This window comes from Tenrec ecaudatus, chromosome 4, assembly GCF_050624435.1.
Source record: "Tenrec ecaudatus isolate mTenEca1 chromosome 4, mTenEca1.hap1, whole genome shotgun sequence".
Lineage (NCBI taxonomy): Eukaryota > Metazoa > Chordata > Mammalia > Afrosoricida > Tenrecidae > Tenrec > Tenrec ecaudatus.
In genome coordinates this window covers 51,712,212-51,725,590 of record NC_134533.1, presented here as the reverse complement: position 1 = coordinate 51,725,590, position 13,379 = coordinate 51,712,212, and positions in this window count along the sequence as shown.

The following is a 13,379-nucleotide window of genomic DNA, read 5'->3' as shown; positions in this document are numbered from 1 at the left end:
TTTGTCGTGGACACCAAGCTCCATCAGACCCTCGGGAGAGGCTGCTGTTGACCTCTCTCTCCTCCTTCTGAAAGCCAGTCACCTTCTTATAATAGCTGGTGATTAACACTAAGCCCTCCTGGGCTGACTGGTGCGGATTGTATCTCACAGCCTCATAACAAAGACAGTTTTACTAAGAAACAGAAGGTAAATAGCAAACAGATCACTGAACCTGATACTAGGGCTGAAGGGAACATTCCTATCTAAATACGCCCCTAAAGAGCTTTGCCTGACAGAGAAACTGCGCAGCCAGCCAGGAACATCCCGTCATTCCCCTCACAGCAGCAGGCTGCTCTCTGTTTGTTTGTTTTTTCTCAATTCCTTAAAATAATTTTTTAAACTATATAAAAAAGAGAGGAACCTTTCACCTCCCTATGTCTGCTGCTCAGATGGTTAACTATCGTGGAGACAGGAATAGGTAGTTAATTGAGCTGCTGTGAATCAAGTCCCCATTCATTCACCATGCATTTATTACCTACCTATCGTGTGTTTTTTGCTTGACTACTAACCTAAAGGTTGTTGGTTCATAGCTCCCCAGAAACCCTACTGAAGGAGAGCCTGGCGACCTGCTCTTACTGAGATCACAGCCAAGAAAACCCTGTGCACCTTCCCTGCTCGGTCACACAGGGTCTCCATGAGTCGGAAGGGACTCGATGGCAGCCGATTTCATTTCGTGTTGTTCTTTTATCATGTGTCAAGCACTCCCCAAGCTCCTCTGTCCAGGATCGAAGAGAAGAAAAATCAGAAAATATCATCCAGTGCCCCTGCATTGTAAAGAAAATGTAAGTAAAGCCCAAAGGACAGGAACTGAAGTCCTGCTCTGCCCATAAGAGTCTCGAGAGCATTTGGACCTAGGTTGAAGGGTCACAAAGAGACTGCATCCAAACAGGGCTTGCAAGTAGGGAATTTCCAGGTAGACAAAGGGGCAAGAACTTTAAAGAGAGAGGAGGGAGGCAGGGTGAGCACACAGAAAGACATGAGGACCTTTATATCCCTGAAAAGAGCCTAGATGGTGGATTCTGGACTCCAATTAAATTCTCTTCTTTGAGGCCTGGAGTAGACTTTCAAGAATGACCAGCTTCCTCATCTATCAATGTGGTGAGACGTTAAAAGTACAGATTTGAGAGTGTTTTCTAAGCTCATTTCTCTTTCCAAGACCCCTCCTTTTCTGATGAACAGTGACGCAGGGTCTGGAAAAGGTGATTTTGCTATGTTCATTGTGATCTGAGCTTCAGCATAATGTAAAATAGAAAAGAATATAATATATTTCATCCAGGAACAGGACAGCGACACTTGTGAAATTAATGATGTGGAAACTTTCCATGAAAACAACCCTAGGTCAAATTTCTCATTTTAAATCTTCAGTGGAAATTTCATTGGCATGTACTGCAAGTTACTAGCAGACAGATAGATATTCCTCTCAGGGAATGAATAGATATAAACCCACAGACATATATGTGTACATGTGATTACATATACACACACTCATAGATATTCATACACATATGTATTCTTTCCTAGCAATTGCCTAAACATGATCCTTTTCAAAACAAGCATAAGATTGCAGATAATATCTTCTTCACGGGTTGTTTTTAAGTGATCGTAAATACCTGACATGCATCTATCAGGACTCAACGCTCAAAATAGACCTCTTAAATGTTCTCCGAAGCAGGTGCTTGGTTCCATTTCTGAAGACGGGCATGTAGCTACAGGGCTAAGCACAGAAGAGGCATTCGATTTCTTCTTCCATTTTCTTTGGCCCAAAGCTGGAAGGTGTTGGGAAAAGTCCTGAATCCAGAGACTTGAGCTCTAATCCTGCTTTACCATTTATTTCTGCGAGGCCTTGAACTTGGGTGGAAATGACTGTCATAGTATGCCATGCACATGCTTCAGGGGGTCGCTGTGAAGGTGGTGAAGATGATGGAAACAGGATGGACTGTAAAGTAGTACTGAGAGGCCGTTCAAAGGAAAGGCATTCTTCCACATTTTATTTTAGGCGCTCAAACAGCACAGCCTGCTAATTGAGTCGCTATGATTGGGAGCCACATTTAGGGTCTGGCTTACACACAGCATGACCTTCCTGGCCTCCCACAATGCTGTGGCATTCCTGTGTCTCAACACTCTGCTAGCCAGTCCCCAAATGTGAGTCTGCCCTGGCCAAAGCACAGAGGGACGGGCCATTTGTTTATCCCTGTTGCCTGGCACAGGCAGGGTCGTTGAAGGTGGGGCACCAAATATAGGCTGGTCCGTCACTCAGCCCCATTTGTCACTTGGGTCGTAGTCTCCATCGCGCCACCTGGAACTATTCTCTGGGTTGGCCCCCGCGAGGGTTGTCTTGTCACAGATGGGGTTATACTCAGGATCAAAATAGACACGAACTGGGATTTCTGAGGATGAAAGAGCACTCGAGGGGCCCCGCTCACAGCAGCTGGGGGGTGGGTCAATTCCAGACCTTTGGAAATTATGCAGAGCTCACTGAGACATGACCTGTGCAGCCTTTTAAACAAATAATACCATGCATGGGATTCTGCTGGAGGCACACCGGAAGTGGATGGAGTGGGGAAAGCACTGGATCAGATGTTAGGAGGCTGGAGTTCTAGTTTCATCTTGCCTCTTTAAAAATGTATAACCCAGGAAATCATTAAACCTGGGTTTAATTTTTTTTTAACAAATCAACCTTATCACCTTCAAAAGACTCTCCATGACACTTAATACATTTGTCAAATTTGCGAGTCCATTCTTGGAAACATTTTTCAAACTCATCTGTTTGGATGGCTGACAGCACCTCCCTCTTAAAAAAATTTTTTTTTACCTCTTCTACATTGTCCAATCACTGTCCTTTCAAGGTCCTCTTCATTCTCAGAAACAAGAAGAAGTCCCAAGGAGCAAGGTCAGGAGAGTCCGGTGTGTGGGCCAAGACAGGGCATGCTGGTTTTTGCCCAGAGAAAGACTGTGAGCAGGTACATTGGTGAGGTGGTAGAACCAGTCCCTGGGCCACACATCAGGCCTTTGGGGTCGCACACTGTTATGCAATCTTTTCTGAACCTCTAAATGGAAAGTGTGATTCACAATCTGACCTGGTGGAACGAACTCCAAATGCACTGCAAGTCTGCAAGTCGACATTTCGTCCATTCAGGAAGTTAATGGATGTTCAGAAAAAGGTTTGTCATCAACCGACATTTTAATGAGAAATGCTTTGAAACGAGAAAACCATTTGTACGTACACTTGAGTTTTTGCCATAGGGCTGTTCTTGTAAGCTGTGTTCCACATCACATCAGTTTCTGCAGCATTTTTCCCGAGCAGGAAACAAAATTTCACAGCCACAAGCTGTTCTCTTAAATTGGCGCACGCGCGCGCACACACACACACACACACACACACACTCACGCACACAAATGAGGTTTGAGTGGAACTGCTTTTATGAAAAATGCCACTGTGACCAGAGAGAATCTTCCCAGGCATCACCACTGGGTGCACTAACTCAGAGCGTGTTGCTTGATGCTCACCTAGCAGGAAAAATAAATGCCACACCTGTTTTGGGGGGTGTACCCCCTCGTGTGTGTGTGTGTACCAGTTGTCATTCAGTCGATTTTGATCCCTGGTGACTCCATGAGTATCAGAGTAGAACTGTGCTCCACAGGATTTTTGATGGATGTTTTTGTTTTGTTTTTCCAGGTGTAGATTGCCAGGCCTTTCTTCCAAGGCATCCCTGAGTGGACTTGAACCTTAAATCTAACAGTTGAGAACACTTCCTCTCCCCACCCCAGGATTTCACTTAATATAGAGCAGATATTTAATCATTTTAGTGACTTCCCGTATCACTCATTATTGCTGTGATTATTTAAGAACTGCTATTACTATGTTATCTCCAGATTTTCATACCTGTTTTTGAAACAAACAAATCTCTCCCTGTTCCTTCTCCTGGCTCCGCTGGTTCCGACTGACCCCATGCTGCCCCCTAGACTTCAGGGACGGAGGTGTGTGTCCAGAGAGCAGTGGCGTCCCCAGCGAGAATTAGAGCTCCTAGAGCCTTTGACGTCCTGTCAGAGAGGTACTGCGCTTCTGCCTCGGGACAGTCAAGGTGTCTTTTGGTACCCTGGGTGCTCTAAGGGAGCTCAGCCCCCTGAGCTGTGGGCTGTGAGGGGAGCATACATGCAGCTCCCCAATCCTGTGTAGGACACTCAAGGTCAGCCTCTGAACCTCACTCGATATGCACAGTGCTTCATCCACAGACCCATGGTACAGCCTGCCAAGCACAGGCTGCTGAGTCCGGCCCAGAGGAGAACCTCAGCATTGCCTCTGACCAGTTACAATACAGCGGCTGAGGACACCTGTGCACACACCAGTTAAGCGACTGTTGGGACCCATGATCAAATGACACCTTTTCTGAAATTACCTCTGAAGTACTCCCAGAAACCCACTCCCTGTTCCCTTTTGACCTTTGTCATTTATTTCTAAGCCGATTGACATCACGGCTCTGCCACGTATTATAGCCTGTGACACGGAGCCGATCCTTGGGTCCCTTGAACTCCACTCTCTCCCTCTGAATCTGCTGTGGGAACTAACACTGGACAGGCTTCCCGGGAGCTGCCGAATGAAGACAGACTAGGATCCAAGAGCAGGTGGCCTGTTTCCAAAAGTCAGCCCGTAGGAAGTCAACGCTTATTTGTACAAGCCTCCAATAAAATGAAGAAGAAGAAGAAGCAGCCACCTATGGGTCTAAATGTGGGGAAGGCACAGGGCTGGGCAGCATCCATGAATCAGAACCAGCTCAGTGGCAGTGAGCTTGGGTTTGGGTTTGGTCCCTGGGGTTGCCTGAGTCCCACTAGCTGATGATCACAGCAAACAGCCGTGCTTGGTCCACACCTGGTTCGTGTACAATCAGCCAGCCGACTCAGCACCCGTGGTCCAGCTGAAGCTCAGGATAGGCTTCCATCCAACACAAACTCTCAGAATCACCACTGTCTCCGTTCCTGCTTTCATTCCCAGGGCCAGCAGCTGCGGTTTTCCACGTTTGCAGGCGCCGTTTCTCTTTGGCCACGAAGCCAACCCTGGTGTCGGTATTTCCAGCCATCTGAGCTACAGGCTCAGGCTGGAGATCCACCGGCCTCAGGAGTTGGGTTTCCTGCATGTTATAGGCCTTCCGTCGTGTCCCTCCCTCGGGAAACAAACTGATCATCTTCTAGCACCTGCTGAGCTTGTCATCTGAGGGAGCGGAGCTCTGTGGTTTGATCACCGCATTTCCTCTCAGTAGGAGCTCCTCCACCGCCCTCAGGGTTTGGCCCAGCACCTTTTCTCAGAGACCTTGCGTCTCCCTGGCCCCTGATTAAACTTTCCCCGGGAGAAAGATAAGGCTGTCTGCTTCCGTAGAAGCGCGCAGCCTTGGAAGTCCTCAGAGGCACTTCATCCTGTCCCATAAGGCCACAAGAGTTGGAATTGACTTGGTGTCCGTGGTTTGGAATATTACCCTTTAAAGAGTGCATTCCTGTCCCCTGTCTCATTTCATTCCACAAACCCCCTGGAGCAGGTGGCTGGCGTGGCCTGGACGGTACTATTCAGAAAGCAGGGGCTCAGTACTGTGAAGCAGAGTTCAGAGCTGGGATTGGAACGGACTCTGTGGCTGGCTGATGCTGTTTGCTCTGCTCTACTTCTTTCGCTCTGTCCTTGGGGCTTTTGGATTTGTATTCTAAGGTAAACGGAGGGGCTGGATGAGAATATAACACAGCTAAATCCCCTATGTGCATGATTATGGGTCTGAAAGCCTCCACTCTGGTGGAGGACGCCCCTTAGAGTTATGAGATATACAAAAATCCTAATACACATTCTCATGAGTGGACACAGTCATAAAGGAGCTACCATAAAAGATGAATCATTCTTGTGGCTGACTGTTGCCTGTGCCTGGAGGTTGTCTGCAGATAAGAACATTCAGGTTCTATAGCCCAACCCACTGTAAAATGTAGCAAACTCTTTGGATAAATCACTCCCCTGGGGAGTGCTCCGGGGTGTCTGAGGTCAACTGACATCAGGTCAAGATGGTGATTCACCTCAGTGCTTGTTTATCATGTTACCCGCTTGTGATATTAACCACTGACTATGTAAAATGTTCTCTGTATGACCTGTATGCCCTTTGAAAGATCTGTAGGCCCCATTGTACATACTCATTGGAAATTACATTTACTCTCTTGGTCCTGACAGAGCCCCTGCACCTCGCTGTCTGTCTCTATCATTTGTCCCAATTACAAAGTCGCTCCTGAGGGCCCATTCGACTGTGGGGACCCCCTCAAGCCACAGTATTCCACAAAGAACCATTCTCTACCCTTTCAACAAGATTGAAGTTACTTGCCTCTTGGCTGCTCCCATTCACTCGTCCCTTCTTGAACTGTCCCTCTGCCCCCTGTCCTGCCTGCCCTGTACCTGTGCATCTGTGCTGAGAACACCTGTCTACCTGGCCCTGAGGAGGCCACTGAGCCCTGGAGGTCGGCTGCACCCCTTGCCCAACAGCCAGGGCTCATTGCCATTGACCACAACTGAATGAGTTGTTCAGAAGAGACCCAAGGCCAATCCAGAGAGCCCATTGATTGGAATCCATCTAAGCCATTTTATAGCAGTTTGATACTCTCATGTGAATTGGATATAGCCAATAGTCAGAAACCCTACTGATAGAGGGACGAGGAGCCCCTGGGCCCCGCTGTCTGTCTGTCTGTCTGTCTGTCTCTACCATTTCCCCCAATTGCCAAGTCGCTCCTGAGGACCCACTGCAGTACACTGTAGACACCGGTCAGACTGTTTCCTGTCCCTCCCCCGCGCAGTCATAATTAGCCCTCCCTGCATTCATCCTGCGCTGCCTTCCCCAGCCCTGACACGGGACGTGGTCAGTCCACTGACCTGTGCTGCAGAGACTCGAGTTCAGGGACCAGTCACCCGACTCCTCCTCCTTAGACGAGTGTCCACTCCGGATCAGGGTGGGACCAGAGACTGAGGCGGCAGTGTGGAACTTTGGGGGGCATGTCCACTCAGATCATTGCTTAAAACCGCTTCTTGCGGTGCCTGTCATTCGCCACACCCAGAAGAAAAACATCCTGACTGAAGCCTAGAGAAAGTTTGGAGTCACCCCTCCCCCAGCCCTTATCCAACGTGGGGTCATTTAGCACCAAATTATAGAATGTTTAATGGACTGTTCCCCAAATGGGGCTAGCTTTGATTAATGTTCAATTTCTTAAGAGTAAATCTCTTAAGAAGCATCTCTGGAAGTTAAAACCAATTTTAAGCCAACACCCTTCGTATTCCCTGCCCAATTCTGGATCTCTGAGACACGCTCCTCATCTTTTGAGCTCAAGAAAATGCACTTCTGCTATATTGCATTTCGGGCAACCACTTAGTAATCGTGCAGTACTTGACAGCCTAGAAAAGGGTCACCCCTCAGTATTGATCCTTTCATGAACGGAGACCAAGACCCTATAGGTAGAAATTTTGCCTCAAAGTCACACCCATTAATTCTTGGACTAGACTAGTGGTCTTCTGACCCTGAATCCAGTGGATTTTCCATCACTTCTTATTGTTCTCTCACCATCCTAACAAAACCAATACAAAACATCGTTCCATCATGAAAATCATTTTAGCCAAAAATAATCCCGTGACCATTTCTTTGTCGATGAGGTTCCCTTGAGTCTGACACTATGAATCACTCTCTTTCACAAACTTTGTGATTACCACTAGGTCCAGGCCAGAGTTAAGTCTAATTGAAGCCTCGTCACACAGAATCGGAGTGGGGGCTGGTACTTTGGACTTGAAACAAACCATGACTCTGTGGATCCCTTCAGAGTCCCAACCAGCCCGCAGGCCAGCCCACCCCTGGCCCAAACTGCTCCGCTCCACTTACCTGCCGGTGTGCTCTGTGTCGGCTCAGCTGACGAAGGGGGTCTCTTGTCCTCTTTAAATAGGGTGGAGGCCGGCACCAGCCTTGGCCAATGGAGGAGGCAGGGGAGGGAGGCTGAGGGGAGAGGGTGAATGAGACATGAGTAACACAACTGCTATCAGAGGCTGAAAATAGCCTGTGACCAAAGGCCTGAGCTTGGTGTCCCCCACTCTCCGCCGCCCCCCCAACACACACACACCAGCTGTGAGGCCCTTGAAGAGCAGCATCACTTGGATTCTATTTTAATTGCCTATGGCACCAAGATATCAATTTGGGGAATGCATGATTTCTGATCCCGTTGTTGGACTGGGAACAAGACAAAGAAGGAATTCATGCACAGAACCATTTTCCAGCCCCCTCTCCCGTGACCTTCCTGGAAATCGGTACAAGGCACCTGCAGATGAGTCATGAGTCATAGCTGGAAGACTGGAACTCCAAGACACAAGTCTCCTCACTCATGTAGAGATGTAAGAGCTAAAAATAAGAGTGATAGGTGCCTGAAATTATACTTACATAATCTCTTTAAAGAAGCTGGGGGTGGGGGGCTACAAATTCCAGGCCCGGTGTCCTACGAGGCGTTTCCTCCAAAGAGAGTTTTGCATCCCCTTGCTCGTCATCCTTTTCCACTTACGTGTTTGAAACGCCCGCATCGGATTTGTAACGATGCGTCATGACAGTTCTTTGCAGCCCGTGTTTTCTGGTAGTTTCTCTTTGGCTGGCATGTACACATTTGGGCTCTGGATATACTTTATAGACTCAGGCGGTTAGAGAGTTTTATGCCTGACATAAAGACCATGATCTTGTGTTACTTTTAAGAAAGGTTGGCACCTAATTTACCCAATACTACATAATGGGTTATGGGTAGGGTCCATAATGAAATTCGGGTCACCTGTCACCCAGACAAGGGCCCTTTCTAGTAGAGTGGATCTGGATGTTAAGGTCGGTTGTCAGTGGTATCCAATCAAGAGGTTTCTAGAACTCAGTCCTTTAAATGGTAACTTTAGCCTTATCAGCAGCTAGTCAACCAATCAATAGGATGAGTGAAGGAATGTTTCACTGAAGAAAGATGTGTAGTTTCCACAAAAATAGTTCTAGCACAGCTTTACATGGGATTCACCATAGAAATAGGGCAGTGATGAAACCCCAGAATATAAAAATTGTGCAAACTCCAGAATATCAAAGCTAGTAGGGGCCTTAGCCGCTGTCCTGGGTAGTGGCTTAGCCCATACATTGTTCATTCACATTTGACACTAACCTCAAGGTGTGAGACCCCCGGATGCTCAACGGAGAAAGATGAGGCTTTCGACTCCTGTAAAGAGATGTAGTCTTGGAAACCCACACGAGCAGTTCTACCCTGTCCTATTGGGTCACAATGAGTCAGAATCACTCAATGGCAGTGAGGTTGGTTTGGGTTGGGGCTGAGTCTTTCTGCCTTTGAAAGTCACTAACCCCAAGCCAAACCCATCACTACTGAGTGCATTTGGACTCATAGAAGCCCTGTAGGACCGAGCAGAACCGCCAAGGCTGTAAGTATTTACAGAAGCAGACTGCCACATCTTTCCCCCACAGTGACTGAAGTCACCACTCTTTTGGTTGGCATCGAACAAGGTCCCAGTATGCCAACAGGTTTCGTTTGGAAGTCACTGTTGCTTTTCCAACCCAAAACCCAACTCATGCCATCAAGTCCATGCTGACTCCTGGCGACCCCTTGTGGGGTCCAAGACTGTAACTATTGACGGGAGTAGAAAGTGCAGTTGTCGTTGGATGTGGTCAAATCATTTTGGATCTCGAGCAGCCTGATGTACAATAGGAGGCACCAGGGCCGGGCCCTAGGTCATCCTCTCAGTCGTTGCTACACGTCAGGACGTTGTAGCCACTTGTCGTCCACCTCACAAGGGTCTTCCTCTTTTCGGCTGAGCCTCTACTTTACGAAGCTTACTGTCCTTTCCAGGGACTGGCTCCTCCTGAGACTACGCCCAAAGTCCATGAGATGAAGCCGTGCCATCGCGCTTTTAAGGAGCAGTCTGGCTGTACTTATTCCAACAGGGAACTGCTCGTTCTTCTGGTGACTCTTGGGATAATCATTGTCCTTCCCCAACACCATCATTCAAAGGCACCAGTGCTTCTTTGGTCTTCTGAAAGCGTGGTCCAGCTTCTGGATACCTATGAAGACATTCCTCTGACTTCCTGGCCTCTTCGGCTGGAGTCCTATTGGTAATGCCCACCGGTCACAAGTAGGGAAAGGCAAGGAAGGCTACTGGCCCAACCGAGCTGGCTCTGGTTTCTGATTCGTCACTTTAGTCATGACCCTGAGCCTCCTTGAACTTCTGGGGAGACAGATTCTGAGTTCGGAATGTTCTCATTTACCACAGTACTCTGCTGCTTCTGGGCTCCCAGAGCCACACACTCTGTAAACCCACATCTTTCTGCTTTCTCTCCAGGATCCTCCAAAGTTTCTGACCGGGTGATGGGAACTCTTTCGTTTTTTCCCCCATGCCATTAGTGATTTACCGCCCTTTAAATATCTTCATTTCTGTGTTTCCTTGGCAATCTCTAGAGCTGTCCTAATAGGGTAGTCAATAGCCCCGTGTGGCTATTTCAATAGTTGAATTCTTAAATCATGTAAAAATTCATTATTTAATTGACATGATTTAAAATTAAATGCACAGAACTAGAAACCCAGTTCCTCAGTCACACTGGCCACTTAACAAGTGGATAATTGGTCTATGGCTAAAGTCCGCCTCGTGATTCCTGGCTAATCAGAATGAGCGAGCCCCTGAAAACAGGTCACAGAGCAGAGCAGGCAAGCAAGGGAGGCGGGACCGTGAGAGCAATCTGAACACGCACACCTGAAAACATTGCCTTGATACCCAAGAGCAGAAAGAAAGGGGCAGCAAATGATTAACGGAACCCTCTTGAGTCCTCAAACCAACTCTGCAAAAGGCCATCGCTCCATCGGGTGCCTGAGACATGAAGAAAATGCAGCCCATGAGACGTAAGGAATTCCTCCAGGGTCTCATGGGCGGGCCAACAATGAGCGAAATGGCAGTGCTAAGACTCGAACCGCCTCTTTCTACTCCACTCTTTGTCCAGGCTAAGTGAACGTGGTACATCTTCAGAAAAGACTCATCACGGAGTTGGCAGTGAATAAAACTCAAAGAAAACTCCAAACACTTCTTTCTTCTATAAGAATGGTGTCAAATGGATTTGACCAGGCTCCCTTCGGGAAACATTTCTGAGAATTCTAGATCTACATCTACATCTCTCAAAAAACCTCACTGCCACTGAGTTGCTGTCAACTCATAGTGACCTTATAGGGCAGGGTAGAGCTGGCCCGTGAGTTTCTGATTCTAACTCTTTATGGGACCAGAAAGCCCATTTTCTCCTAACTAGATAGATAGTGATGAATGTTTAGATGTGGATACATTTACTTATTTCTAAGGTGAGCATGTTATCATTGTATTATGTATGGAGCTCTAGCAGAAAGCAAATGTTTTGAGAATGATGATGGCAACAAATGTACAAATGCGCTCGACACAATGGACGTATCTACGTATTTTGAAAAGAGCTGTATGAGCCCCCAATAAAATAATTAAAAGAGAAAACAAACATAATCATGACTGCACTGAGAAGGGTAAAAATAAGTAAGCATTCTCGTTACTTCTCTCGTGCGCCAGCCTCATTCCACGCCCTCCAGGGGCTGTTGCCTCCTGCTCCAGGCCCCCCTGCTCTACACCTGACCACACAAAAGGAGGGATATTCCGGAAGAACTCATCGGCTGCCAAACTCAGCTTCCACCTGCCCACCCAAGCGTCATTGAAAAGCCGCATAATTGGACATTGTATTCCATGCCAGCCACATTCTTAGCGTAACTAAGGCCTTTTCTTTGCACCAGTGGCCTGACACTGGTCACTGGCTCTTATTCCAAAAAGAGAATTAATTCAAACTGCATTCTGCAGGTTGCTCCTGGCCGTGTATGCCATTTGTGAAAAACACAGTCATGAACGCAGCCCGTCGCTCTCGGCACTCATGGCCAGCCCGTCGATTTCCTGCAAGAGAAACGCAACGTTGCATCAAATGAGACTCAGGGAAACAAATAGCCATTGACTCACAGGATCTGGATTCATTGTGTCCCTTTCACTGTGTCCCTGCTCTTCTGTCCGTCCCTCTCTCGCTGGTTAAAGTGATAACTGTGCCTGACAGAATGCCTTTGGGCTTCAAAGCACTGCCATGGGTTTTACTTATTTATCTTTTTGGTCTCGGATGCAGTTCTCTGCTCTCTGTCTCTCGCCCCTTCATCTCTGATAGAGATGTCATTATCACCTGCCTCCGGATGGGTTAGAGACTAGCCCGAAAGATTAGGTAAAGCCAGGGCTTGAACCCACACTCTCAATGACAGTCACTACTCTGATAGAAAGGTTAACTGCTCTGGCTGGCATTGGGGAATCGCTAAAGGGTGTGAATGGTTAACACATCCATCTTGCACTGAAATAGGATCGGGGCTTAACATAAATAGACCATCTGGCTCTTAGAGGCTATTCCTACTTTTACTATGCAGCCAGGATGAATTCTCTAGACAAACAACTGAAGGGGGTCGTTCCAGGCAAATCAACTCAGAGGTGTGAACGTGGGATCTTCTAAGGCGGCATTTCTGTGGGTCAACTCTTTTTGATTGTTGACATGTGTCAGCATCCTCGCTGCCTCTGAGGCGATTCCAACTCACAGCAAACCCTACTGGACAGAGTAGAAGAGCCCCTATGGGGTTCAAAGGTGGTCACTTTTTCCGGGAGCAGAAAGCCGCCTCTTTCTCCTGCACAGTGGTTGGTGGGTACAAACGACTGATCTTGCAGCCCAATGTATAACTCTGCACATCAACCAAAAACCCAAACTCACTGCCAGTGAGTAAATTCCAATGCATAGAAGGCCAATGGGGCAGAATAGAATTTCCCCTTTGGGTTTCTGAGACAGACTTTAAATCCTAGTGGGCGTAGACCACCTCTTCTTTCTCCCATGGAGTGGCTGGTGGGTTTGAATGTTGGCCTTGTGGTACACAGCTCAGTGCACCACCGGGGCTCCTAAAAAGGCTACAACAACAGGTCGCTAAATGGTCTTTGGAATTCAGCCCTTCATTGAATTCCTTATTCTTTGGGGCCCTGATTCAAAATCCTGCCTCTAGATGTTTTCCTAGAAGCCTTCTTCCATTTCCCCTTCTTCTGTTCCATCTCTCACACTGCCACCAGAGGGGTCTTTGGAAACAGAAGTCTGGAGGTGACACTTTCCTGCTTCCTGACACCTGTGAGCTCCCTCTGACCACGGGGTCATGTTAAACATTCTTGGCATGGCATTCAAGTTTCTTCCTCTTGCTCCAAGTTACTTTGCAACAGTTTCTCCCAGCACCGCCCTTGGCTTTATCCTATCATCCAG